The 25,147-nt window shown below is 38.4% G+C and overlaps 1 pseudogene; it reads left to right on the top strand.

Annotated features, from left to right (window-relative positions):
- Positions 1-400: 400 nt before the first annotated feature.
- On the top strand, positions 401-13,843 carry LOC128666412 (peroxiredoxin-6-like; annotated as a pseudogene).
- Positions 13,844-25,147: the final 11,304 nt, after the last annotated feature.

Here is a 25,147-nt window from a genome sequence, read left to right on the forward strand (position 1 = left end):
AGCCCTCAATCTTCTTTTTCTTCTTCTTACCATTTAAAGGGCACTCTACTGTTTACTGTATCAGCTCTCTCTTTCTCATCCTATTCATTGATCTAACCTGTTTCACTATTTTCCTCCTCTTTCCTTCGTCCTCTGGTTCTGAGAGCCCCTTCCCTATACATTTTTCTCTGACTCTGTCATGTATATCTTTTTGTTGGAAAAGGATACACTTGAATAAAGCAAAATAATAGCACAATGAAGTCACATAATTGCCGATCACGTGTTCGAAATTGGCCTATTGAATCTATTCAGGTTGTAATTTCATTCTGTTCTTGTGTGCACATACTTGTATATATTAGACTCATTGATTGTTTTCGCACTATGTAATTTTTAATAATTGTATTTGTAGCTATACGATCAGCTGTGCTTAGGGATACCTCCCATGCCTGGCATTCTTCTCGGCGAGGTCTTCCCTAACTTTAATGCCGATGCCACCATAGGGAATATCAACTTCCATGATTTCCTGGGAGGACAATGGGTTGTTCTCTTCTCACATGCCTGGGATTACACCCCTGTCTGCACAAAAGAACTGAGTCGGGCAGTGAAATTGGCTCTAGAGTTCAAGAAACGTAATGTCCGTCTGATCGCCCTGTCCATATACTCTGTAGCAAGGACATAAATTCATACAACTGTGAAGAACCCACAGAAACTCTTTCCTTTCCCATTATTGCAGATCCCAAAAAGGAATTGGATATCAAACTGGGAATGCTTGATCCAGATGAAAAGGACATGGAAGGGATGCCAGTAACTGCTCGATGTGTGTTCATTATTGGACCTGATAAGAACAAAACTGTATTGACAGACAAATCTCTGCTTGATCTGTATTTGTCTTTGCATAGATTTGCGAAAAGTGCCAAAAAACATAATGTATGTAAGAATTTACCTGATAAATTCATTTCTTTCATATTGGCAAGAGTCCATGAGCGAGCTAGTGACGTATGGGATATACAATCCTACCAGGAGGGGCAAAGTTTCCCAAACCTCAAAATGCCTATAAATACACCCCCACCACACCCACAATTCAGTTTAAGGAATAGCCAAGAAGTGGGGTGATAAGAAAGGAGCGAAAGCATCAACAAGGAATTGGAATAATTGTGCTTTATACAAAAAAATCATAACCACCATAAAAAGGGTGGGCCTCATAGACTCTTGCCAATATGAAAGAAATTAATTTATCAGGTAAATTCTTACATAAATTATGTTTTCTTTCATGTAATTGGCAAGAGTCCATGAGCTAGTGACGTATGGGATAGCAAATACCCAAGATGTGGAACTCCAAGCAAGAGTCACTAGAGAGGGAGGGATAAAAATAAAGACAGCCAATTCCGCTGAAAAATTAATCCACAACCCAAATAAAAAGTTTTAATCTTTATAATGAAAAAAACTGAAATTATAGGCAGAAGAATAAAACTGAAACAGCTGCCTGAAGTACTTTTCTACCAAAAACTGCTTCTGAATAAGAGAAAACATTAAAATGGTAGAATGTAGTAAAAGTATGCAAAGAAGACCAAGTTGTTGCTTTGCAAATCTGATCAACAAAAGCTTCATTCTTAAAAGCCCAGGAAGTGGAAACTGACCTAGTAGAATGAGCCGTAATCCTCTGAGGCGGGGAATTATCCGACTCCAAATAAGCATGATGAATCAAAAAGCTTTAACCAAGATGCCAAAGAAATGGCAGAAGCCTTCTGACCTTTCCTAGAACCAGAAAAGATAACAAATAGACTAGAAGTCTTTCTAAAATCTTTAGTAGCTTCAATATAATATTTCAAAGCTGTTACCACATCCAAAGAATGTAAAGATCTCTCCAGAGAATTCTTAGGATTAGGACACAACGAAGGGACAACAATTTCTCTACTATTGTTGTTGGAATTCACAACTTAGGTAAAAATTTAAATGAAGTCCGCAAAACTACCTTATGCAGAAGAGATGGCCAAAAGGAACAATACTTTCCAAGAAAGTAATTTAATGTCCAGAGAATGCATAGGCTCAAACGGAGGAGCCTGTAAAACCTTCAAAACCAAATTAAGACTCCAAGGAGGAGAGATTGATTTAATGACAGGCTTGATACGAACCAAAGCCTGTACAAAACAATGAATATCAGGAAGATTAGCAATTTTTCTGTGGAACAGAACAGAAAGAACAGGGAATTGTCCTTTCAAGGAACTTGCAGACAAACCCTTATCTAAACCATCCTGAAGAAACTGTAAAATTCTAGGAATTCTAAAAGAATGCCAAGAGAATTTATGAGAAGAACACCATGAAATGTAAGTCTTCCAAACTCGATAATAAATCTTTCTAGACACAGATTTACGAGCCTGCAACATAGTATAAATCACTGAGTCAGAGAAACCTCTATGACTAAGCACTAAGCGTTCAATCTCCCGATCCTGATGGAAAAACGGGCCTTAAGATAGAAGGTCTGGTCTTAACGGAAGTGGCCAAGGTTGGCAACTGGAGATCCGAACAAGATCCGCATGCCAAAACCTGTGTGGCCATGCTGGAGCCACCAGCAGTACAAATGAACGTTCCATTATGATCTTGGAAATCACTCTTGGAAGAAGAACTAGAGGCGGAAAAATATAAGCAGGTTGATAACTCCAAGGAAGTGTCAGTGCATCCACTGCTACCGCCTGAGAATCCCTGGACCTGAACAGATACCTGGGAAGTTTCCTGTTTAGATGAGAAGCCATCAGATCTATTTCTGGAAGCCCCACATCTGAACAATCTGAAAAAAAAAACACACATCTGGGTGAAGAGACCACTCTCCCGGATGTAAAACCTGACGACTGAGAAAATCTGCTTCTCAACTGTCTATACCTGGAATATGGACTGCAGAAATTAGACAGGAGCTAGATTCCGCCCAAGCAAGTATCCAAGATACTTTTTTCATAGCCTGAGGACTGTGAGCCCCACCCTGATGATTGACATACGCCACAGCTGTGACATTGTCTGTCTGAAAATCAATAAACAGCTCTCTCATCAATAGAAGCCAAAACTGAAAAGCTCTGAGAAGTGCAGAGAGTTTCAAAATATTGATTGGTAATCTCGCCTCTTGAGATTTCCAAACTCCTTATGCTGTCAGAGATCCTCAGACAGCTTCCCAACCTAAAAGACTCACATCTGTTGTGATCACAGTCCAGGTTGGATGAACCAAAGAGACCCGTAGAACTATACGATGGTGATCTAACCACCAAGTCAGAGATAGTTGAATATTGAGATTCAAGGATAATAAATGTGATATCCTAGAACAATCCCTGCACCATAAATTCAGTCCAAAAAAACTGAAGAGGTCTCATATGAAAACGAGCAAAGAGAAACGAGTCCGATGCTGCAGTCATGAGATCTAAAACTTCCATGCAAATAGCCTCTGAAGGAAATAATAGAGCTGAAGGTTCCAACAAGCTGAACCCAATAAAAATTGTCTCTTGTCTATTAGAGACAAAGACATTGACACAATCTATCTGGAAACCTAAAAAAAGTGACCCTTGTCTGAGGAATCAAGGAACTTCCTTGATAAAATGAACCTCCAATCGTGTCTTTGAAGGAACAGAAGTTGAATCATATGAGATTCTGCAGAATGAAAAGACTGAACAAGTACCAAGTTATCGTCCAAAAAAAGGAAACAACGAGAACCTTTGAAAAGATTCCTAGAGCTGTTGCTAGGCCAGCAACAAAATGGTAATGCTTGTCTAAAAAAGAGAATATCAGAAAATAAAAATAATCTGAATGAAACAGAATATGAAGATATGCATCCTGTAAGTCTATTGTGGGCAAATAATGCCCTTGCTGAACAAAGGCTGAATAGACCTTATAATCACCATTCTGAAAGATGGTACTCTAACAAAAGATTTTCTTTCATTGGGACAATGAATAGTTCTGAATAAAAACCCCAGACCCCGTTCCTGAAACGGAACTGGTATAAAACCCCAGATAACTCCATGTCTGAAACACACTTCAGGAGTGTCTGAGCCTTTACTGGGATTGCTGGAATATGTGAAGGAGAAAAAGACTTCTCACAAGCGAACTTACTCCGCATCCTATTCAGTACTCCTGAGAAACAATATTCTGAATCTAAGGAGTTTTGGACCGAATTGAACCAAACAACTTAGAAAAATCATAACCTGCCCCCCTACCAGCTAAGCTGAAATAAGGGCCACACCTTCATGCAAATTTGGGGGCTGGCTTAGATCTCTTAAATGAATGAATTCATTCCATTTTGAAGAAAGTTTTCAATTAGAAACATATTACTTGGGGAAGAATTAGGTTTCTGTTCCCTATTAAGAACAAAAAATGGTTATAAGCTTAAGATTTACTCTTAGAACTTAATCTTGAGTAAAAAAAAACTCCCTTCCCCACAGTAACAGTTGAAAATATTGAATCCAACTGTGAACCAAATATTTATTACCTTGAAAGGAAAAATAGAAATCTGGATTTAGAAATCAAATCAGCATTCCAAAATAGAAGCCACATGTCAGGTTAGGAAATGTCCAGAAGAAGACCCAAATCCTAGGGCAAACGTAAACAACACCCTTGCACTCTGAGTTTGACCCCACGACAACCTCTAAAAAACAATGTACTCATAATATGGAGCAGAGTTAGCCTGAGTCCAAAGTAATTCAAGATATCAGGCAAATAGACTTCTGAGTAAGGAACTGGTTTCAGGAAATGTCTTCCACAGAATCAGGAGAGCAGGGATAGTCCACTTATACTCAGACAGAGGAAGGGTAAAACAAGAAACAGTTAATAATGCAGGAGTAGGTAACTTGTTATCAGGAAGTTTGAGGGTTAACACTGTGTAGTCAGTCCTTGCAGAGTTTGGCAACAGTTTATCAGGCAGTTTGAAGGTTAATACTGAATAGTCAGTACTTGCAGAGTTAGACAACAGGATATCAGGTAGTTTGAGGGTTAACACTGTGTAGTCAGTCCTTGCAGAGTTTGGCAACAGGTTATCAGGCAGTTTGAGGGTTAATACTGAATAGTCAGTACTTGTAGAGTTAGACAACAGGATATCAGGTAGTTTGTAGGTTAACACAGATTAATCAGTACTTGCAGAGATTGGCAACATGTTATCATGCAGTTTGAGAGTTTACACTGAATAAACAGTACTTGCAGAGTTTGGCAACAGGATATCAAGCAGTTTGAAGGTTTACACTGAATAAACAGTACTTGCAGAGCTTGGCAACAGGTAAACATGCAGTTTGAGAGTTTCACAGAATAAACAGTACTTGCAGTCTTTGGCAACAGGATATCAAGCAGTTTGAAGGTTACACTGAATAAACAGTACTTGCAGAGGTTGGCAACAAGTAAACATGCAGTTTGAGATATTCACAGAATAAACAGTACTTGCAGTGTTTGGCAACAGGTTATCAGGAAGTTTGAGGGTTAACCCAGCATAGTCAGTCTTTGCAGAATTTGGCAACAGAAAATCAGCAGTTAGAGAGTTTCCTAAGCGAAGTCCTCACAGGAGCCACAAAGAGGAACAAACGGGCACTGAAGAAACAGGAAGCCCGGAATAAAAAGCCTGGTAGTGACATCATCAGGTAGGGGAGCCTCAGACTACCTGTCAATCAAGCACACAGAGAGGACCGCCGGAGCTTCCCAGCGGCCGAGCGTGACAGTGCCCCCTCCTCAAGGACCCCTCCGGGGGACCCGACCGGGCCTGGCAGGGTATTTCTTGTGAAAAGACTTGACAAGAGCTGGAGCATGAACATGAGAGGCTGGTTTCCAAGATCGTTCAGAGATAGGATAACCCTTCCAATGGACCAGGTAGTACAGCCGATTGCCCCGTAGCTTGGGATACAAAATCTGGCTGACTTCAAACTCAGAAGTTCCCTCTACGGAAAGTGGAGGAGGTGGTTTACTCTTGATAGAGTACCGGTTGTAGATGACTGGCTTGAGTAAGGAGACATGAAACACTGGATGGATCTTGAGAGTCTTGGGTAAAGCCAGGCGGTATGCAGAAGAACAAACTTTGGAAACAATTCGAAAATGTCCAATGTACTTAGCAACTAAGTACAAGGTTGTTTTAGACGTATGAATCTGGTGGATAAAAATACTCTGTCTCCATTACGAAGTAAAGTAGCCTTACACCTTCTGTGATCAGCATATCTCTTGTGTCTTAAGGAAGAGGAAAGCAGATTTTGACGAATGAGTTGCCAGTGGTTACTGAGATTTTTCACAATACGATCTGCTCCAGGGACTTCAGTAGAACTGGTAATCATAGGAAAGGTTCTAGGTTCAAAACCATAAGCTGCCTTAAAGGGAGAGGTCTGTAATGAGGCGTTATAGCGTGAGTGGTGAGCTAATTCCGCCAAAAACAATAACCGAGACCAGTTGGAGTGGTGATGGTCTACATAATGTCTAAGAAAAGATTCCAAGGCTTGATTTACATGCTCAGTCTGTTCGTTGGATTGAGGATGATGTGCAGTAGAAAGAGATATGTTGATTCCGAAGTGCTTACAAAAAGACCTCCAAAACTTGGAAACAAATTGAACTCCGCGATCTGAGACTATATCAGTGGGAAAACCATGTAAACAAGATATATGTAGAACAAAGAGTTCAGAAAGTCTTTGAGCTGAAGGCAAGCCTGGAAGAGGTATGAAGTGAGCAGGCTTGGAGAACCGATCCACCACTACCCAAATGGTCGTATTTCCAGCAGAAACAGGAAGATCTGTAACGAAGTCCATGGATAAGTGAGACCAAGGGTAATGAGGAATAGGAAGAGGGTGTAATAGGCCAAACGGTCGATGAGAAGATTGTTTGTTCGAAGCACAAGAACTACAAGCAGCAATATAATCCTTAACATCCCTCCTCATAGTGGACCACCAAACATGCTGCTTCAGTTTCCACAAAGTATTGGTTACTCCAGGATGACCTGCTGAAATGTTGTCGTGAGCCCAACGTAGAAGCTTTAGACGTAATTCTTTGGGTACATACAGGATACCAGAAGGTAGTTTGCAAGAAGATGGTACCCAGACTTGAGCAGCATGTAAAGCCTGTATTGGAAAAGAGGATACTTGAGCCAAAGCTTTGATTGGACGTAGTATAGGTTCAGAATCCAAAGGAGAAGGCTCAGAAGATTGGAACTGCCTAGATAAAGCATCTGCCTTGGAATTTTTTGAACTAGGAACATAGGAAAGTACAAAATTAAACCTGGAGAAGAACAAGGCCCATCGAGCCTGACAAGGATTGAGACGAGTAGCTGTATGGAGGTATAAAAGATTCTTATGATCTGTCAGAATAAAAAAAGGTTGACTGGTACCCTCTAACCAATGCCTCCATTCATCCAAAGATAATATTATAGCCAAAAGCTCCTTATTGCCCACATCATAATTTAACTCGGCAGGATTGAATTTTTTCGAAAAGAACGCCACAGGATGTATCTTGCTGGTAGTCGGATCACGGTGGGAGAGAACAGCTCCAGCTGCAATAGAAGAAGCGGCAACCTCCAAAATAAACTGGAGATCAGGAATTGGATGACTGAGAAGAGGTGCAGAAGAAAATGCTGATTTTAGCGTTTCAAAAGCCTGTACTGCCGAAGTGGACCAGTTCTTACAATCTTGCCCTTTCTTAGTAAGAGAAGTGAGCGGAGACGTGATGTCAGCAAAGCTCTTACTAAACTTTCTATAGTAATTGGCAAAGCCAAGAAACCTCTGCAGGGATTTGAGAGTAGTTGGTCTGGGCCAGTCCTTGATAACCGAAAGTTCAGCAGGATCCATCTCAGAACCTGATTCTGAAATGATATAACCCAAAAAGGGAATGGAACTCTTATGAAAAGAGCATTTCTCCAATTTAGCAAACAGGGAAATGTCTCGTAACCTCTGAAGTACCAGTCTTACATGATGTACATGTTCCTGTAATGTTTTGGAATAGATCAGAATGTCATCAAGATAAATGATAACAAATTGATTTAGATAATCTCTGAAGATTTCGTTAACAAAGTGCTGAAATACTGCTGGTGCATTGCACAATCCGAATGGCATTACTAGATACTCGTAGTGACCAAATCTAGTGTTAAATGCCATCTTCAATTTGTCTCCTTTACGGATCCTGACCAAATTGTAGGCCCCACGGAGATCTAACTTGGAAAAAATAGAAGCACCTTGAAGACGATCAAATAACTCAGGAATAAGCGGCAAAGGATAGCTGTTTTTGACAGTAATCTGATTCAAGGCCCGATACAGGGACGGAGACCTCCATCTTTTTTCCCAATGAAGAAAAAACCCACACCCACAGGTGATGAGAGAGGGCATAGGTCCTTCCCTTAGGTAGAGGAGCCCCTGAAAACAATTCGATAGGACAGTCAAATATCCGGTGTGGAGGTAACGTCTCAGCCTCCTTTTTAGAAAACACATCATTAAAGGCATGATAGTAATTAGGCAATGAACCAGGAACTTCTACCATAGCTACGACAGGACAAGATGGTTTTGAGGGATTTTGCAGGCAATGTTTGAAACAGGTAGTTCCCCAGGAAATAAGTTCTCCTTTAGACCATGAGAAGACTGGATCATGAAGCTGCAACCAAGGTAACCCCAGAATCAACGGTATGTGGGGAGAAGTGATGACGTCAAAACAAATAATTTCAGAATGGAGTATGCCCACAGACAAAAGAAGAGGAATGGTAGACTTTTGTATGATACCAGAACCTAGAGGCTGTCCACTAACAGTGGTTACCTTAATTAACTGTTTCTTGGCTTGAAGAGGAATCCTGAGAGAGTCAGCAAAGTTTGAATCAATGAAAACTCCAGCAGCTCCAGAGTCAATGAGGGCTTGAGCTTGAAACTTGGTGTTTCCAAAAGTGATAGTTACAGGAACAAAAAGTTTAGAATTGAGGGAAGACATGTTATTCTGGCTTAACTCTATCAAAAGTTAAGCCTTGGCTTTTACTGGCCAGATAGGACAGTCCTTCAGTAAATGTCCTTTGGTACCACAATACAGACATAATCCAAGAGTACGCCTTCTATGTCGTTCAGCTTCTGACAATTTAATAGCTCCTACTTCCATGGCTTCCATGGACTTAGGAGATTGGGAATTATTATTAGACAGACTTGAGGTTCGAATAGGAGGATGAAAAGAAGATTTAACAAAGGATCTCCGATTCCTATCTCTCTCCTGAAGACGTTCAGAATGCCGAGCGTCAAGAGTAATACACAAATTGATAAGACCCTCCAATGAATCGGGGAGTTCCCAAAATACAAATTCATCCTTAAGGTGTTCGCAAAGTCCCTTGAAAAAGGCTGCCCGTAAGGCTCCATGGTTCCAATCAGCTTCTGCGGCTAAAGTCCTGATAGCATATTGAGCTACCGAAAGGGATCCCTGTCTCAGATCCAACAATCCTGCCTTTGCAGCTGCAGACCTCCCAGGCTTGTCAAAAACAGAAGAAAAAATGGACACAAATAATTCCACATCCTGTAGTAAAGGATCATTCTTCTCTAAAAGAGGAGACACCCAGGCTAGAGCCTTACCCTTCATGAGGGATATAATAAAGGTGATTTTGGAAGTATAATTGGAAAAAACTTGAGGATTGTTTCTGAAGTGTAAACGACATTGATTAAGGAATCCACGGCATTCTTCAGGGTTACCGTCATATTTATCTGGAAGTGGGATTTGTGGTATATACTGTCCAACAGGTTGAGGTGGGTTAAAGACAGCATTGGAGCTAGTAGCAGCTGCAGCAGGAGTCGCCGCAGCTTGAGAAGGAGCGGAGAGGTTATGTAGCAGAGCAGTAATCTGGTCAAGCTTGGAATCCAAAGATTGCAAATGAGCAGAATGATTTCCTAGAAGTTGCCCTTGTAGAGCCACAGCCCTGGATAACTCATCAGGGTCCATATTATGGCCCGTTTGTACTGTCAGGTTAGAAAATGTCCAGAAGAAGACCCAAATGCTAGGGCGAACTTAAACAACACCCTTGCACTCTGAGTTTAATCCAGGACGTGACCCCACGACAACCTCTAAAAAAACAATGTACACACGATATGGAGCAGAATTAGCCTGAGTCCAAAGTAATTCAAGATATCAGCCAAATAGACTTCTGAGTAAGGAACTGGTTTCAGGAAATGTCTTCCACAGAATCAGGAGAGCAGGGATAGTCCACTTATACTCAGACAGAGGAAGGGTAAAACAAGAAACAGTTAATAATGCAGGAGTAGGTAACTTGTTATCAGGCAGTTTGAGGGTTAACACTGTGTAGTCAGTCCTTGCAGAGTTTGGCAACAGGTTATCAGGCAGTTTGAAGGTTAATACTGAAAAGTCAGTGCTTGCAGAGTTAGACAACAGGATATCAGGTAGTTTGAGGGTTAACACTGTGTAGTCAGTCCTTGCAGAGTTTGGCAACAGGTTATCATGCAGTTTGAGAGTTTACACGGAATAAATAGTACTTGCAGAGTTTGGCAACAGGATATCAAGCAGTTTGAAGGTTTACACTGAATAAACAGTACTTTCAGAGCTTGGCAACAGGTTAACATGCAGTTTGAGAGTTTCACAGAATAAACAGTACTTGCAGTGTTTGGCAACAGGATATCAAGCAGTTTGAAGGTTGACACTGAATAAACAGTACTTGCAGAGGTTGGCAACAGGTAAACATGCAGTTTGAGAGTTTCACAGAATAAACAGTACTTGCAGTGTTTGGCAACAGGATATCAAGCAGTTTAAAGGTTACACTGAATAAACAGTACTTGCAGAGTTTGGCAACAAGTAAACATGCAGTTTGAGAGATTCACAGAATAAACAGTACTTGCAGTATTTGGCAACAGGTTATCAGGAAGTTTGAGGGTTAACCCAGCATAGTCAGTCTTTGCAGAGTTTGGCAACAGAAAATCAGCAGTTAGAGAGTTTCCACAGTGAAGTCCTCACAGGAGCCACAAAGAGGAACAAACTGGCACTGAAGAAACAGGAAGCCCGGAATAAAAAGCCTGGTAGTGATATCATCAGGAAGGGGCGGCTCAGACTACCTGCCAATCAAGCACATACAGAGGACCGCCGGAGCTTCCCAGCGGCCGAGCATGACACCACAAAGTTCTTCTAGCTAAAAAAGCTAAAGACATAGATTTAACCTCAATTTTGATAATATCAAAAAAATGGCATTACAAATGAAATTATTAGCATGTTGAATCAAGTTAATAATGCTAAACAAATCATACTTGTTGCGCTAAAGTTTCCAACCAAAAAAAGAGGAAACAGCTGCAACATAAGCCAAAGAAATTGCAGGCCTAAGAAAGGACCTGAAAATAAATAAATTTTCCTTAGATAAGATACAAGTTTCCCATCTAAAGGATATTTAAAATAAATACTATTTTCATAGGAATAGTAGTATGTTAGCAAGAGTAGAGATAGCCCCAATAACTTTGGAGATCTTTTCCCAAAACTCCAAACTAACTGAAGAATACAATCTTTAAAACCTTAAAGGAGGAATAAAATAAATCCCAGGCCTATTCCATTCCCTAGTATTAGGAACTGGAAAAAAACCTCTGAAACAACCACAGGAGGTTAATAAACAGAATCTAAATGTTAACTAGCCTTGAAATCAAAAGAACTAGTTTCCACAATATCCAATAATCAACACTTTTTCAAAGAACGAATGTACTCCAAAAATAAAAAAGTAGATTTGTTAGTGTCAATACCTGAAGAAGGATTTTCTGAATCAGATAAATCCTCATCAGAGAAGGATAATTCAGTATGTTGTCGGTCATTTGAAAATGTATCAACTTAAAAGAGAAGCTTAAAAAAGACCTTTACATTTTATTAGAAGGCTGAAATGGCAGACAAAGCCTTCAGAATAGAATCAGAAAAATATTCTTATAAATTCCCAGGTATATCTTGTACATTAGATGTTTAAAAGAATAGCAACAGACAATGCATTAATACTGATGAACATTTTCTCTGCATGTAAAAGTTTATCATGATAACTTATTACAAACCACAGCTAAAGATAAAATTGATAACATTAAAATGAACTTAGCTTTGGTAGGACTGATATCAGTCAGCAGGAATCCAACAGTGTTTTCTGATACAGGAACAGTTTTGAGACATCTTGCAAATGTAATAGAAAAAACAACATATAAAGCAAAATATACATTTCCTTATATGATAGTTTCAGGAATGGGAAAGAAATGCAAACAGAATAGGCCTCTGGGAACCAGAAGCACAAAGAAATAAAGTCTTAAATAATGTCAAAAAGTTTGGCGCCAAGTATGACGCCCACAACTGACCAAATATTTTTTTGGCGCCAAAAACGTCTGCAACAAACACGAGCGTCATAGGTGACGCAACCTCGTGAAAAAAATTAGGCGCCAACTAAGATGCCGGAAATTACGATATTACGTCAACTATTGTAATTCTCGCGCCAAAAATTACGCAATAAATTATAGCATTTTGCGCCCCCGCGAGCCTAACAGCCCGCAATTTAGAAAGAGACAATTTGAAAACTTCAGGTAAGATTTTTTTTTTAAATTATGCATTTCCCAGATATGAAACTGACAGTCTGCAAAAAGGAAATATACTGATTAACCTGAATCATGGCAAATATATAAGAATAAACATATATTTAGAACTTTAAAAATAAAGTGCCAAACCATAGCTGAGAGTGTCTTAAATAAAAGAAACATAGTTACCAAAAGACACTCATCTACATAAAGTAGATAGCCAAACCAGTACTGAAACGAGAATCAGTAGAGGTAATTGTATATAAGAGTATATCGTCGATCTGAAAAGGGAGGTAGGAGATGAATCTCTACGACCGATAACAGAGAACCTATTAAATAGATCCCTGTTAGGATGACCATTGCATTCAATAGGTAATACTCCCTTCACATCCCTCTGACATTCGCTATACTCTGAGAGGAACCGGGCTTCAACAAGCTGAGAAGCGCATATCAACATAGAAATCTAGCACAAACTTACTTCACCACCTCCATAGAAGGCAAAGTTTGTAAAACTGAATTGTGGGTGTGGTGAGGGGTGTATTTATAGGCATTTTGAGGTTTGGGAAACTTTGCCCCTCCTGGTAGGAATGTATATCCCATATGTCACTAGCTCATGGACTCTTGCCAATTACATGAAAGAAATCATACCCATACTATAAAGAAAACTTAATACTAAAAGGTGTAGAAGTATTTTCTATGTGTATCAGTTTTATAATGCTTTTTATTTGATCTATTTCTAAGCATCCAATTTTTTTTTCTTGCTCTAAATTTGTATTCTAAGCGCTTGAAGAATGACATTGTGTAGTCATGTTATATGTAAATAATACAAGTTGGGAAACCTAAGAATGCCTTTTTGACTTACATCAGTGCATTGATTATCAGAAATGTTATTAATTCACACCAAAGATGACTTGCAATGGTAGAAGGTTGCCAGTTATTGGGCTGTTTAAAGTGTATGCATTATTCATATCTATTTACTTGTTTAAATCTGGATTATGAATAAACCTGACAATCTGAAACATAAAAAAATAAAAAATAAAACAAAATTGTATTTGTATTCTAACTTTCATGTGTAACCTTATGGTGAGTCCATATGGGTTGTTCAATAACGCAGCTGTTAACTTCCAATTAAGGTTCTGATTGGTAGCAGTTGATATATAAGGTAGCTCTTGAACTGTTTGTCATTATGCCTGATGAAACGGCTAGCATAGCCAAAAAACACATTGCTTGTACCAAGGGGTTTGTCATACTGGTTATTAACCCCAGATATATACACTTAATGTTTTTTTTTATTAAACTTGTTTTACATTTTTAGAAACCTGAGTGCCTATAGTTCATTGCTTCCTTATATTCTCACATGGTGTTCACCTGCTGGAGGGAGCTGATAAATCATAGTGCATTGAGCTGGAGCACTGTGAGCCTCCAGAACGCTTCCTACAGCACATTAGGGTGCTGCAACATTGTGTGAATACCTAGCGTCACCATTACATATATCTTTGAATCACAAATTGATCTACACATGAAGCGCCCTTTTCTTTTTGCTTGTCCACAATAAACTCTTGTTCCAATACTGATAATTCCAAACTTGAAGTTTAAAAAACAAAAAAAAACTAAAAGGTTCAGTAGTGAAGATAACAGTGTGTGCTGTGTGACAGAAGGATCACCACTTACATGAATATTCCAGAACTAATTCAGTATATTAACTAACATTTTTGTTTAGCACAATAGACAGTTGGATGTCTTATATCCATCACCCAAACAGAAACATAAAGGCACGTTTTACTCTCTAGCACTCATATAACCATCATTCCTCTGCAGGACTTCCACTCTCATGCACTTTGTCCCTGTTTTGACTTTTCCTGTTTTTTTAAATGACTCTACTACCAAGTGATGTCTATTTCTGGTGTTGGGTAGTAAATTATGTTAAGCCCTGTGTTTCCTCTTCTTTTCAAACCTATTAATGGAAAGTTCATTCCATTAATAGTTTTCAACCCAGGTGGTTGCTATTATCCTCAGAGCTCTGGCTGCCCACACCATCCAAGGTTTTTTTTCTCTTTTGACAAAATGGGCAATAGAGCCAAGCAGGAGTCATATCAGACACAACAAAGTACAGTGCACTCTAGCCTGAGTAGACCAAGTAACAGGTTACACCCCTGCACATACGGTACATACAGGTAATCCTTTAATCTCACAAATGAGCGCTTTCATAAACATTGTCATATAGAGCCCAAATCTTGTTGTCATATAAAGATTTAAACCAATCAGTACCAATGAACATTAGGAGGAAGTGATTATCAGTCAATGATAATTAATAGGAAGAACACCATTGACATAGCTGTATTAGTTTCAATTAAAATAGAAACCATGCAAAAATGTAATTCAATGTGTTTAGATGCTATCTTTTCACATGGATGACAGATTGTTTTTTTTTTTTTTTGTCCAGTATCCATTTAAGTAAGGTGGAAAGAGGAAAGGAATTGTCTGCCTTGGGTTCTGTGTTGGGTATTAGCCCTGAACACTGAAACTTCTTTCCAACATAGCAATGTTTGTTTCTACAATATTTATTACAGGATACAAACCATCATTAATCCAGACAAGTTTTGACACAGGGAATAGAGCTGTCAAAGAGAGACTGGGCATGTGTACTTTATTAATGTTCCATATTTTCTTTCCTTGATTAACCTGTAGCTGACTGCTTTAAAGGGACATGAAACCCACATTTTTTTCTTTTGCGATTTAGAAAGAGCATGTAATTTTAAACTTTCTAATTTACTTCTATTATCTCATTTGCTTCATTCTCTTGATATTACTTGCTGAAAAGCATATCTAGATATGCTCAGTAGCTGCTAATTGGTTGCTGCACAGAGGCCTTGTGTGATTGGCTCACACATGTGCATTGCTATTTCTTCAACAAAGGATATCTAAAGAATTGAGCAAATTAGATAATAGAAGTAAATTGGAAAGTTGTTTAAAATTGCATGCCCTGGTTCCGGAGGAGGAGCCTGCACCCAGGTTCAGGTGTGTAAGGTGTGCACGCTTCCAGCCCCTGCAGTTAATCCATTGGCGGAGTTTTTGCGCTGGAATCCTCACTGACCGAGGAAAAAGACTTTGCAGCCGGCTTGGCCTTTTCAAGCCTGGAGGAACCACACAAAGCGCAGGAACACACAGTGCTTTAAAATCTCCAGGACCGGCTTTATACAAAGAACAACCTGTATAAACACCTGAGAGAAAAAATATAACAACATAGGCAGTCCCCCCCTACCTCCGATGCAGCGTGAGGGGGGTAGATAGCCAAACACCAAGAGGACCGGCAAGTAGATAAATACAATATATGCTTAATAAGACTTTAAAGCAGATAAAGCTCACTTCTAAACACTGCATGAATAAATATGTGGACAGAAAGCCAGCTCTGAAGTTATACAAGCATACACTCGATGGTTAATACACTGAGACAAGGTCAGAGAACTAAACTGGTCTAAATAAAAAATCTCACCAGCTTTTAGCGGGGAATAAGTATCCTGAAGGCTACCGGAGGACCCCCTGACTGAGACGAGTACCTGGAGGTCGGTGGATTGGGTCCGGTAGCGGGAGCGGATTGACGGAGAGTCAACTTCCAGGGCCGTCTCTGCACCTCCTCCCCCCCACCGGTGCTGCAAGGGGGAGGCAACGTTGCACTACTACGGAATCCCCAAGGGGCCAAATTCTAAAAGAAATTACATAGTAAAGACATACCAGCACAATCTTACCCTGTACTTTTTGATAAAAAGGTCCGGCAGCAGGAGTAGACTAACGGAGGATCGATATCCACGGCTGTCTCGGCATCTCCTCCCCCCCACCGGTGCTGTGAGGGGGAGGCAGCGGTGCAGTGCTAAGGAGCCTTCAAAGGGCCAAAACCTTCTACAAGGTGAAAAGTATTGGAGACTCCGAGTAATTGGAGCAGGCCGGATCTAACACCCCCACACAGATGAAGACACCAGCACGATTTCACCTTGTACCGCTTGATAAAAGCCAGAAGTTAAAATCATAATTATTGTTGCCAGCCCGCGATAACCTATGTTAATCCAGGAAACAGAGGGGCTGCAGAGTCATTCTACAGGAATGGAGTCACTGGAGGGGTGAGTGCTGGACATTGTTGGAGCTAAACTTAGCTAACAGATAAGAATTAATAATTGCAGAGACATACAAAAAGGGACTCTTGGACTGACATCTCTCATAGTTAACCAACGGGAGAAAAACTTGTCTAAATTAGCCCAGTGAGAGAACTATTTTTTGTATTTGCTTCGTATAACATAACGATAATCATTGTTTATTTACAACATTACCTATTATTTGCCAGCATTAAGTAACTAAAATGATTTTTCAAATGGGAATGTATTAACTAATCTCAGAAAGTTGTTAGAATCCTAAACTGGAAATTTAGATCAGAGGCTAAAATTGATCTGATTGAATCAAGCATAGACCGTCTATTTGTGGTTTAACGTTAAGTAGTTTATGCCTATAAATTCATAAACTCAATCGTATTTATATATATTAATTACTGAGACCATTAAGGGAATATCTTAAGGCAAGAAACATTTAAACTCAAGAATTGTTATTGCTTGAATGCTCCTAACAGGAATTACTGAAAACTAAAAGTTTAACTGATATATCCAATTAGGCTAGAAGAACTGGTTGAATTAGAAGTTGGGTTATATTAAATTTTAATATCTAGATAAAAAGGTACTATTCATCTCTACCACCACGAAGGAGTCTGAGGTTAATGAGTTAAAACTCAACATAGTGGAATCCCCTGACAAAATATACACCCGAAATCAAAACAATTAGAGATTATTCTTAAAAAAAAAACTTAGAGTGCCATATTCTGGTCTTAAACACACAAGAAAATAAAACACATTTTTACTGTATAAATTTTCCCTTTTTTTCTCTCTTTTTTTTCCTTATTTTTTCTCCTCTTTTTCGTATTTCTTTCTCTCCTCACTGTCTCACCCCTCCTTGATCTATCTCTACCACCCTACACACTTTTTTTTTTTTTTTTCACTCTCACATTGGAAATTAATAACTCACTTTTTTTCATCACTTATACATGGATAAATTCATCACCTCACCCACTGTCACAAACAAAATCAAACCAGATATGGTAGTCAAACACAGAGATCGTAGGAATAAAAACTCTATTGAAACTTTAGCAGAAATTCATCCTGAAAGCAATAGTACAACCACTCAAAACCCTAAAACAGCTCAAGAAACACAACTTCTAGTTTCTAGTATCTTAGAGGCAATCACACCTAAATTTGAATCGTTAAAATTAGAAATTAAGCAAGAGATAACAACCTTAACAACAGAAGTAAGGCAATTCTCTAATAGACTCCAAGAAGCTGAACAAAGGATTTCAGACTTGGAGGATGTGACAAATATAGCCTTACCAAAGTTAGAGAGAACTCAAATTGATTTAATTAAGATTCAAAATAGACTAGATGAATTGGAAAATAGATCTAGACGAAACAATTTAAGAGTTATTGGAATCCCAGAATCCAATCAACCAGAAGACCTCATGAAGTTAATGACACACACTTTACCACAATTAAAGATTCCCTCACCTCAAGCACCAGTTATTATTGAGAGAGTACACAGACTGGGGAGACTAGGAGACAGCATGGGAGATCCTGTTAGACCAAGACCAATCATTGCAAGATTTCTCAATTATCAAGATAAAGAATTGTATTTACAATTCTATCGTAAAAATCAACCAATAATGCATAATGAAGCGAAGGTCTTGCTCTTCCAGGATTTCTCTGCTGAAACGTCCAGAAAACGAAGGGAACTCTCCCCAGTATGTGGGAAAATGATTAAGGCAGGATGGAAAGCCACCGTGATATATCCAGCTAAGTTAAAATTGTTACTTGGGGGTCGCACTTTCCTCTTTGATTCAGTCTTAGAGGCAGAGAGGAAACTTGCGGAACATGGAATTAAATAACAACAAGTTAACATGACAACTAAATAGCCCAGCTGAACTAATAAAGATGACAGGCAAAACAATAAATTATAGGGTTTCCCAAACTTTTAAAATTGGGAAGCAGACTGTCATAAGTTATTCTCTCTTTCTTCTTTTTCTTCCTATTTTTTTTTTTTTTCCTTTTTCCCTCCCTTCTTCTTCTCCTTCTCTTCAATAAACTAATCAAAACAATATGAAAGATTCTATCAGATTTACCTCCTGGAATGTAGGAGGCATAACTTCTCCTATAAAACGCAAAACAATATTGACACAACTCAAAAAATTTAATACAACTATAGCCCTTCTACAGGAAACCCACTTAAACACTGTAGAGTCTATTAAGTTAAAATCTTCATGGGTAGCAGAAGTACTCTTTACACCATCTGTAAATAGAAAGAATGGAGTGGCTATATTGCTAGGGAAAGAGTTAAAATATGAGGTATTGTTATCTATTAAAGACCCAGAAAGTAGATATTTAATCCTTAAACTAAAAATCGCTAATATGATATACACCATTTGCAATGTATACGCACCAAATATAATTGATACTAAATTTTGGGACATCTTACAAACCAAAATTTTGCAGGTGACAGAAGGACATTTAATCCTGGCAGGTGACTTCAATATGGCACCTCAATACCCACTGGATAGGTTAAGACGAGGTATACATTGCAAAAAAACAAAGAAAGACAATCTAGAAACCAAAATATTCAAGTCTCTCTCTTATAATCTTGCTCTCAGAGACATTTGGAGATTACAGAATCCGGATGCTAGAGGATATACCTGTTACTCTAAAGCTTTCAAATCATTATCCAGGATCGACCTATTCTTAATAAATGATAGTTTATACAAATCTGGAGTAAAAGCCTCAGTATCCGAAATCTGTATCTCCGATCATGCCCCCATACAGCTAGATACCTTAAAAATAAATAATCAAGCACAAGCGAGAGGTTTTGTATATCCAAAATATTTAAATAAGAACTTGAATTTTAGAAACTGGCTTAAATCTAAGCTAGAGGAATATTTTCAGTTTAATATAGACTCAATTGATAATTTCTCGACAGTATGGGAAGCCGCAAAAGCAATATTAAGAGGGGAGATAATTGCTTACACTGCTAGATTTAAAAAAAAGATCAAGTTAAAAGAGAGGGAAGTTACAGCAGCAGTAACAAATGCATACAATAGATATCTAAATTCCCCCTCAAATGATAATTGGAAAAGATATATTGAAGTAAAGAAGGAACGTGACACATTTTTAATCTCGCATACAACACAATCAGAGCTAAAATATAGAGCACAGTTATATAAATTCGGTAACAAATCGGGTAAGCTATTAGCAAAATTAATAAAAAACTCTAAAGGCTCAACGGTAATTGAATCTATATCAGTTAACGAGAAAGTAATCACTCATCCCGAAGAAATTTCTGAGTCTTTTTACAATTATTATAAAGCAATTTATTCCTGCTCCAACATGGAGATAGAATACCAGGGACATTTTTGGGAAGATATGTCTCTATTAAAGATTAGCCCTGAAATCAATCTCAAAATTAACTCCCCTATTCTAGAATCAGAAGTAAACCAAGCTATACAAGCATTGAAACTAGATAAAGCTCCAGGCCCAGACTTCCTCCCAAATGAAATTTATAAAAATTTAGCATCAATTTTTCTCCCACATTTAACAAAACTATTTAACAATTTTTATAGGGAGAACACCCAGATTCCCCCTAATTTTGTGGCATCACAGACAATACTCATTCTCAAACCAGGTAAAGACGAAAATAAAAAAGAATCGTATAGACCAATCGCCCTCTTAAATACCGATTATAAATTATTCACCTCCATCCTAGCAAAAAGACTCCAAGAAGGACTAGCTGAAATTATACATAAGGATCAAGCAGGGTTTCTCTCTAACCGAAGCTCTGCAGCAAAAATCAGACAATTACTCTTGACCATTGATTATTTTAAAAACGCTGATAGCAATACTTTAAAAGATTACCCTGATGCAGCAATATTGGCTATCGATGCCGAAAAAGCATTTGATAGCGTTAATCATAACTACTTACTAAACTCCCTACAGCAATTTGGGTTTAAGGGGGAATTCTTAAGTCTAATCAATAAACTATGCCTCCACTCATCTACAAGGTTAATTATTAATGGCATAAAAACAAATATAATCAAACTAAATAGAGGCACCCGGCAGGGGTGCCCTCTATCACCTCTGCTTTTTAATATAGCAATTGAACCATTAGCCATTAAAATAAGGCAACAACTTGATGGTATAAAAATCCAAGGGAATGTAACGAAATTGGCATTATATGTAGATGATCTCCTGTTATATATCTCAAACACTTCCTCAAATATCCCAAAGCTTATCAAGATAATTGAGGCATTTGGTAGAATCTCTGGGTATAAGGTCAATAAACTTAAATCTGAATTACTCTGGTTAAGAAAAACAGAACATTCCTTAGCAGAAACTCCCTTTAAAACAGTGACAGACTCATTCAGATATCTTGGGATCAAGGTTTCTGCAGATCCTAGGGAATGGTATTCCTTAAACATCTCCCCAATGCTTCTTCAGATCATTACACACATGAGGAGCTGGCAAAACTTACCCTTGTCCATATCAGGACGTGTCGCACTGTTTAAGATGGTACTCCTACCAAAAATGCTATATCTATTACAAAATCTGCCTATTCTTTTGAGATCATGCGACATCAAAAAATTTAATATGGCAGCTAGACACTTTATATGGCAATCTAAAAAACCAAGAATATCTCTCCCCAAATTATCACTCCATAAACAATATGCAGGCTTGGCATTCCCTGACCTGCAAGTATATAATTTAGTTTTTCTTGCCCGAATTGTAATGGGATGGATTACAGAGACGGATCACTTCACAGATAATAAGTTAGAACATAATATGATCCATCCTTTCTCACCTACAGCACTGATACATCTATCTTATAACCTAATTCCCAAGCAGGTAAAGTTATTTAAATCCATATATACAATAATCCAAGCTTGGAAAAAAATTGGTAAACGGGTAGAATTGGATACACTAATTCCAAATTTTTCTAGGGAACCCGGAATTTCAGGAAGGGATACAATCGCCCATCTTTAGGAACTGGCATAGTAAGGGTCTTTATCTGGTATCACAATTCATTAATATAGCAGCAAAAAATATCAAATCCTTTGAGGAACTAAAACAAGAGTTTGAATTAAATAATCAGGATTTCTTTGCATACCTGCAAGCCAGACATTATACTCAACAGTTAGTAAGAAACTTCTCGTGGAATTGGACATGGAAATCACTAGATAACTGGTCAATTTTGGTCAAGGCAGGCCACCTCTCCATATCTACATGGTACTCAACCCTGACATCGTACAGGGGGGAGGCTAACCTTGAATATATAGCTCAGAAATGGATCTCCCTTACCCTAGATAATACAATTCAGACCCTACAAATAGCACGATCCCTATCAATATTATTCAGTACAACCTTAGCAGAAACATGGAGAGAATCACATATCAAATTGATTTATCATACATATTATACTCCAGAAAAAGGACTTAGATGGCACAATAATTTTTTTTATAGTTGCCCAAAATGCAGTTATTTAGCTACAAACTTAATCCACATGATATGGGGATGTCCCAAAATACAGCAATTTTGGTTGAAACTACAACATTGGCTATTAAGAACACTTAAGGTATCTCCCTTTACATTTTCTTTAAACATTATTCTTTTCTTAATGCAGGAGAAGCTACCCTTAAAAGAACTCAAGATAATTAACCTAGCCATATTAGCAGCTAGAAACTTAATTTTTAGAAAATGGAAAAATAACTTCTCCCCAACAATCTCGGAAGTTAAAAATTATCTCAAAAAACAATATATAATCGAGCAGTTAATAACAGATTTAAACTCTGATCAAGAAATAACACTCTTCTTTAACAAGTGGTCAAAATTTATTAAAATATTTCCTCCTAATGAAATAGATCAACTGATCTTTCCATTTAGAAACTCGGAAATAGTTTTACTGGATATTTGGTAGGAGGTCAGGAGAAGGAGAGGGGTAGGATATTTTATTATGATTTTTTTTTTTTTCTTCTTTTCTCTCTCTCTTCCCTTTTCTCTAGATATATACAGACACACATAGGTATATATATATATACCATGATCGTCTGCATCAACAAGTCTTCTTTTCCTTAAACGCAATAAATTAGAAGAAAATATTATTCATTAATGAAACAGAATGATTATACAAATGTCTGTAGCAGGAAAAGAGGCATGATGTTTTTTTAATTTATCAATTTAGATACAGCATATTCTTTCATGCTACATAATAAGCTTATACATATGTTTAGCATATTCATAGTCAGGAAAAATATTAGAAAATATGAGGTTAAGTATAGTTTCTACATGTCTGGAGTTATCTTTCTTTTTTTATTTTTTTGGCAAGGCTCTAGACATGATCTTGTATTCTCAACGAAGTGTATGTTGTGATCTCCCTTAATTCTGTAGACATATGATTTTGACATGTTTTATTTACGATGTACCTTGCCTTTAACCTCAATAAAAAGTAAAAAAAAAAATTGCATGCCCTATCTGAATCATGAAAGTTTAATTTTGACTAGACAGCCCCTTTAACACTTTTATTGGGGTTGCAGTAGACATATGCAATTTTTAGTGTGGTTATCTATCTGATTAATTTACTGAAGACAGATATTTTAGAGTCATGAAGTGAAGTACTTTTAAAAGTAGTGTAACACCAGAAAAGATGTCCTTAGTGCTGACACACAGGTTCATTGATTATCAGATCAACAAAGATGGATGTATTAGACTGGCCACAGATTTCACAGAACTGAACATAGTGAAGTAGTTTTAGTTGCCACAAAGATAACTAAACAAACTCTCTAGACCAGTGGTTCTCAACCAAAGTGAGCTCAAGGCCCGGTAAATTTTAGCTAGACATGTCCAGGGCCCGGTAGTTGTATATATATATATATATATATATATATATATATATATATATATATATATATATATATATATATATTGAGCAGCAGGGGCGGGCTGATCAGCCAAGCAAATAGGACCTGGGCCGAACTACCAGCAAGTAAGGGGGCCCACAAATGGCATCTCCACAGATCCTGGTGCATTCCTTAAGCTGGAGTTTTCAATTGCCCTATCAGTAACTAAGTAAGTGTGGGTTTAGTGGGGGCCCTGGCGGGGGTCTGTCGCTGTGAGGGCCATGGAGTGTGGGGTCTGGCCATGGAGGTTGGGTGCCCTTTCTCTGGACCTTAATGTTGGGGGGCCTGGCTCTGGAGGTTGAGGGGCCTGTTGGGGGCAGGTCAGGGAGGCTACCATGTTCATTTGCATAAAATGTAATACATTTTGGTCAGTGTGAGACAGTCTTCCTGGGGCCTTGATTGGTCTCAGTCTGCCCCTGGTGTGCAGTGGGGTAAGAGTGTGCAGTGGGGGCATGACAGGTCGGGGCCCACCAGCAGGGCTATCAAGGCCCGGTACTGGGCCACAGCCCGGCTGTTGAGAAACCAGGCTCTAGACAGACTTTTGTACAGCGTTGAGCCAAAGTGGAGATCTGGCTTTAAATCAGGAAGCTTAAGATGCGTCTTTAGTGCCGGCCAAGTCTTTTATTTAAAAGAGCAAATAATTCCAAAATGTAATGTAGTCAAAATTCTATTAAAGACTGTCTGGAACATAAGCATTGTAAAGTCTGAATAAGAAAAAAAAACACACACACCTGCCCAACTTTACAATGTACTTCTATTATTGAATTTGCATTGCTCTATTTGTATCTTTTGTTGAAAAACATACCTAGGTAGGCTCAGGAGAAATGATGCACTCCTGGGGGAGCTAGCTGCTGATAGCCACTTGCACTTATCTGCCTCTTGTCATTGGCAAAGCCGATGTGTTCGGCTAGCTCCCAGTAGTGCGCTCAACAAAAGGATACAAATTTAATAATAGAAGTAAATCGGAAAGTAGTTTAACCCTTTCATGACAGGGTCATAATGTCTACATCGGAACAATGTTCCGATGTAGACAAATTGAAATACCGCAATCGTGCATGTGATTGCGAGATTTCAATTATGGGATAAAGTCGGGGGCGTCCCTATGATGCTAGGAACCCCCCTCCAGACCGCAATCACATCCAGGAAGCGCCATTGGCTTCAGGTTAAAATTGTATGCTCTATCTGAATTATGAAAGAAAAATATGGGGTTTATATCCCTTTAAGGTTTGCAATTAGATCATTCAATTAAAAATCAGCATCACAATAAAAGTAGGTATGGAGGAACCTTGCAGTTTCTGCGCTAGAGAGGAATTCCTTCAAGGCTTATTTAAAGAGCAGTCTACTCCAGATTTTTTTTTTGTTTAAAAAGATAGATAATCCATTTATAACCCATTCCCCAGTTTTGCATAACCAACAGTTATATTCGTATACCTTTACCTATGTGATTACTTTGTATCTAAGCCTCTGCAGACTGCCCCTTATTTTAGTTCTTTTGACAGACTTGCATTTTAGTCAATCAGTGCCCTCTCATAAGTAACTCCACAGGCATGATCACATTATCATCTATGGCACACAGGAACTGATGCCCTCTAGCTGTGAAAATCTGTCAAATGCATTCAGATAAAAGGGCTAAGAAATTAGCATATGAGACTACCTATGTTTAGCT

The sequence above is a fragment of the Bombina bombina genome, chromosome 1, assembly GCF_027579735.1.
Source record: "Bombina bombina isolate aBomBom1 chromosome 1, aBomBom1.pri, whole genome shotgun sequence".
Lineage (NCBI taxonomy): Eukaryota > Metazoa > Chordata > Amphibia > Anura > Bombinatoridae > Bombina > Bombina bombina.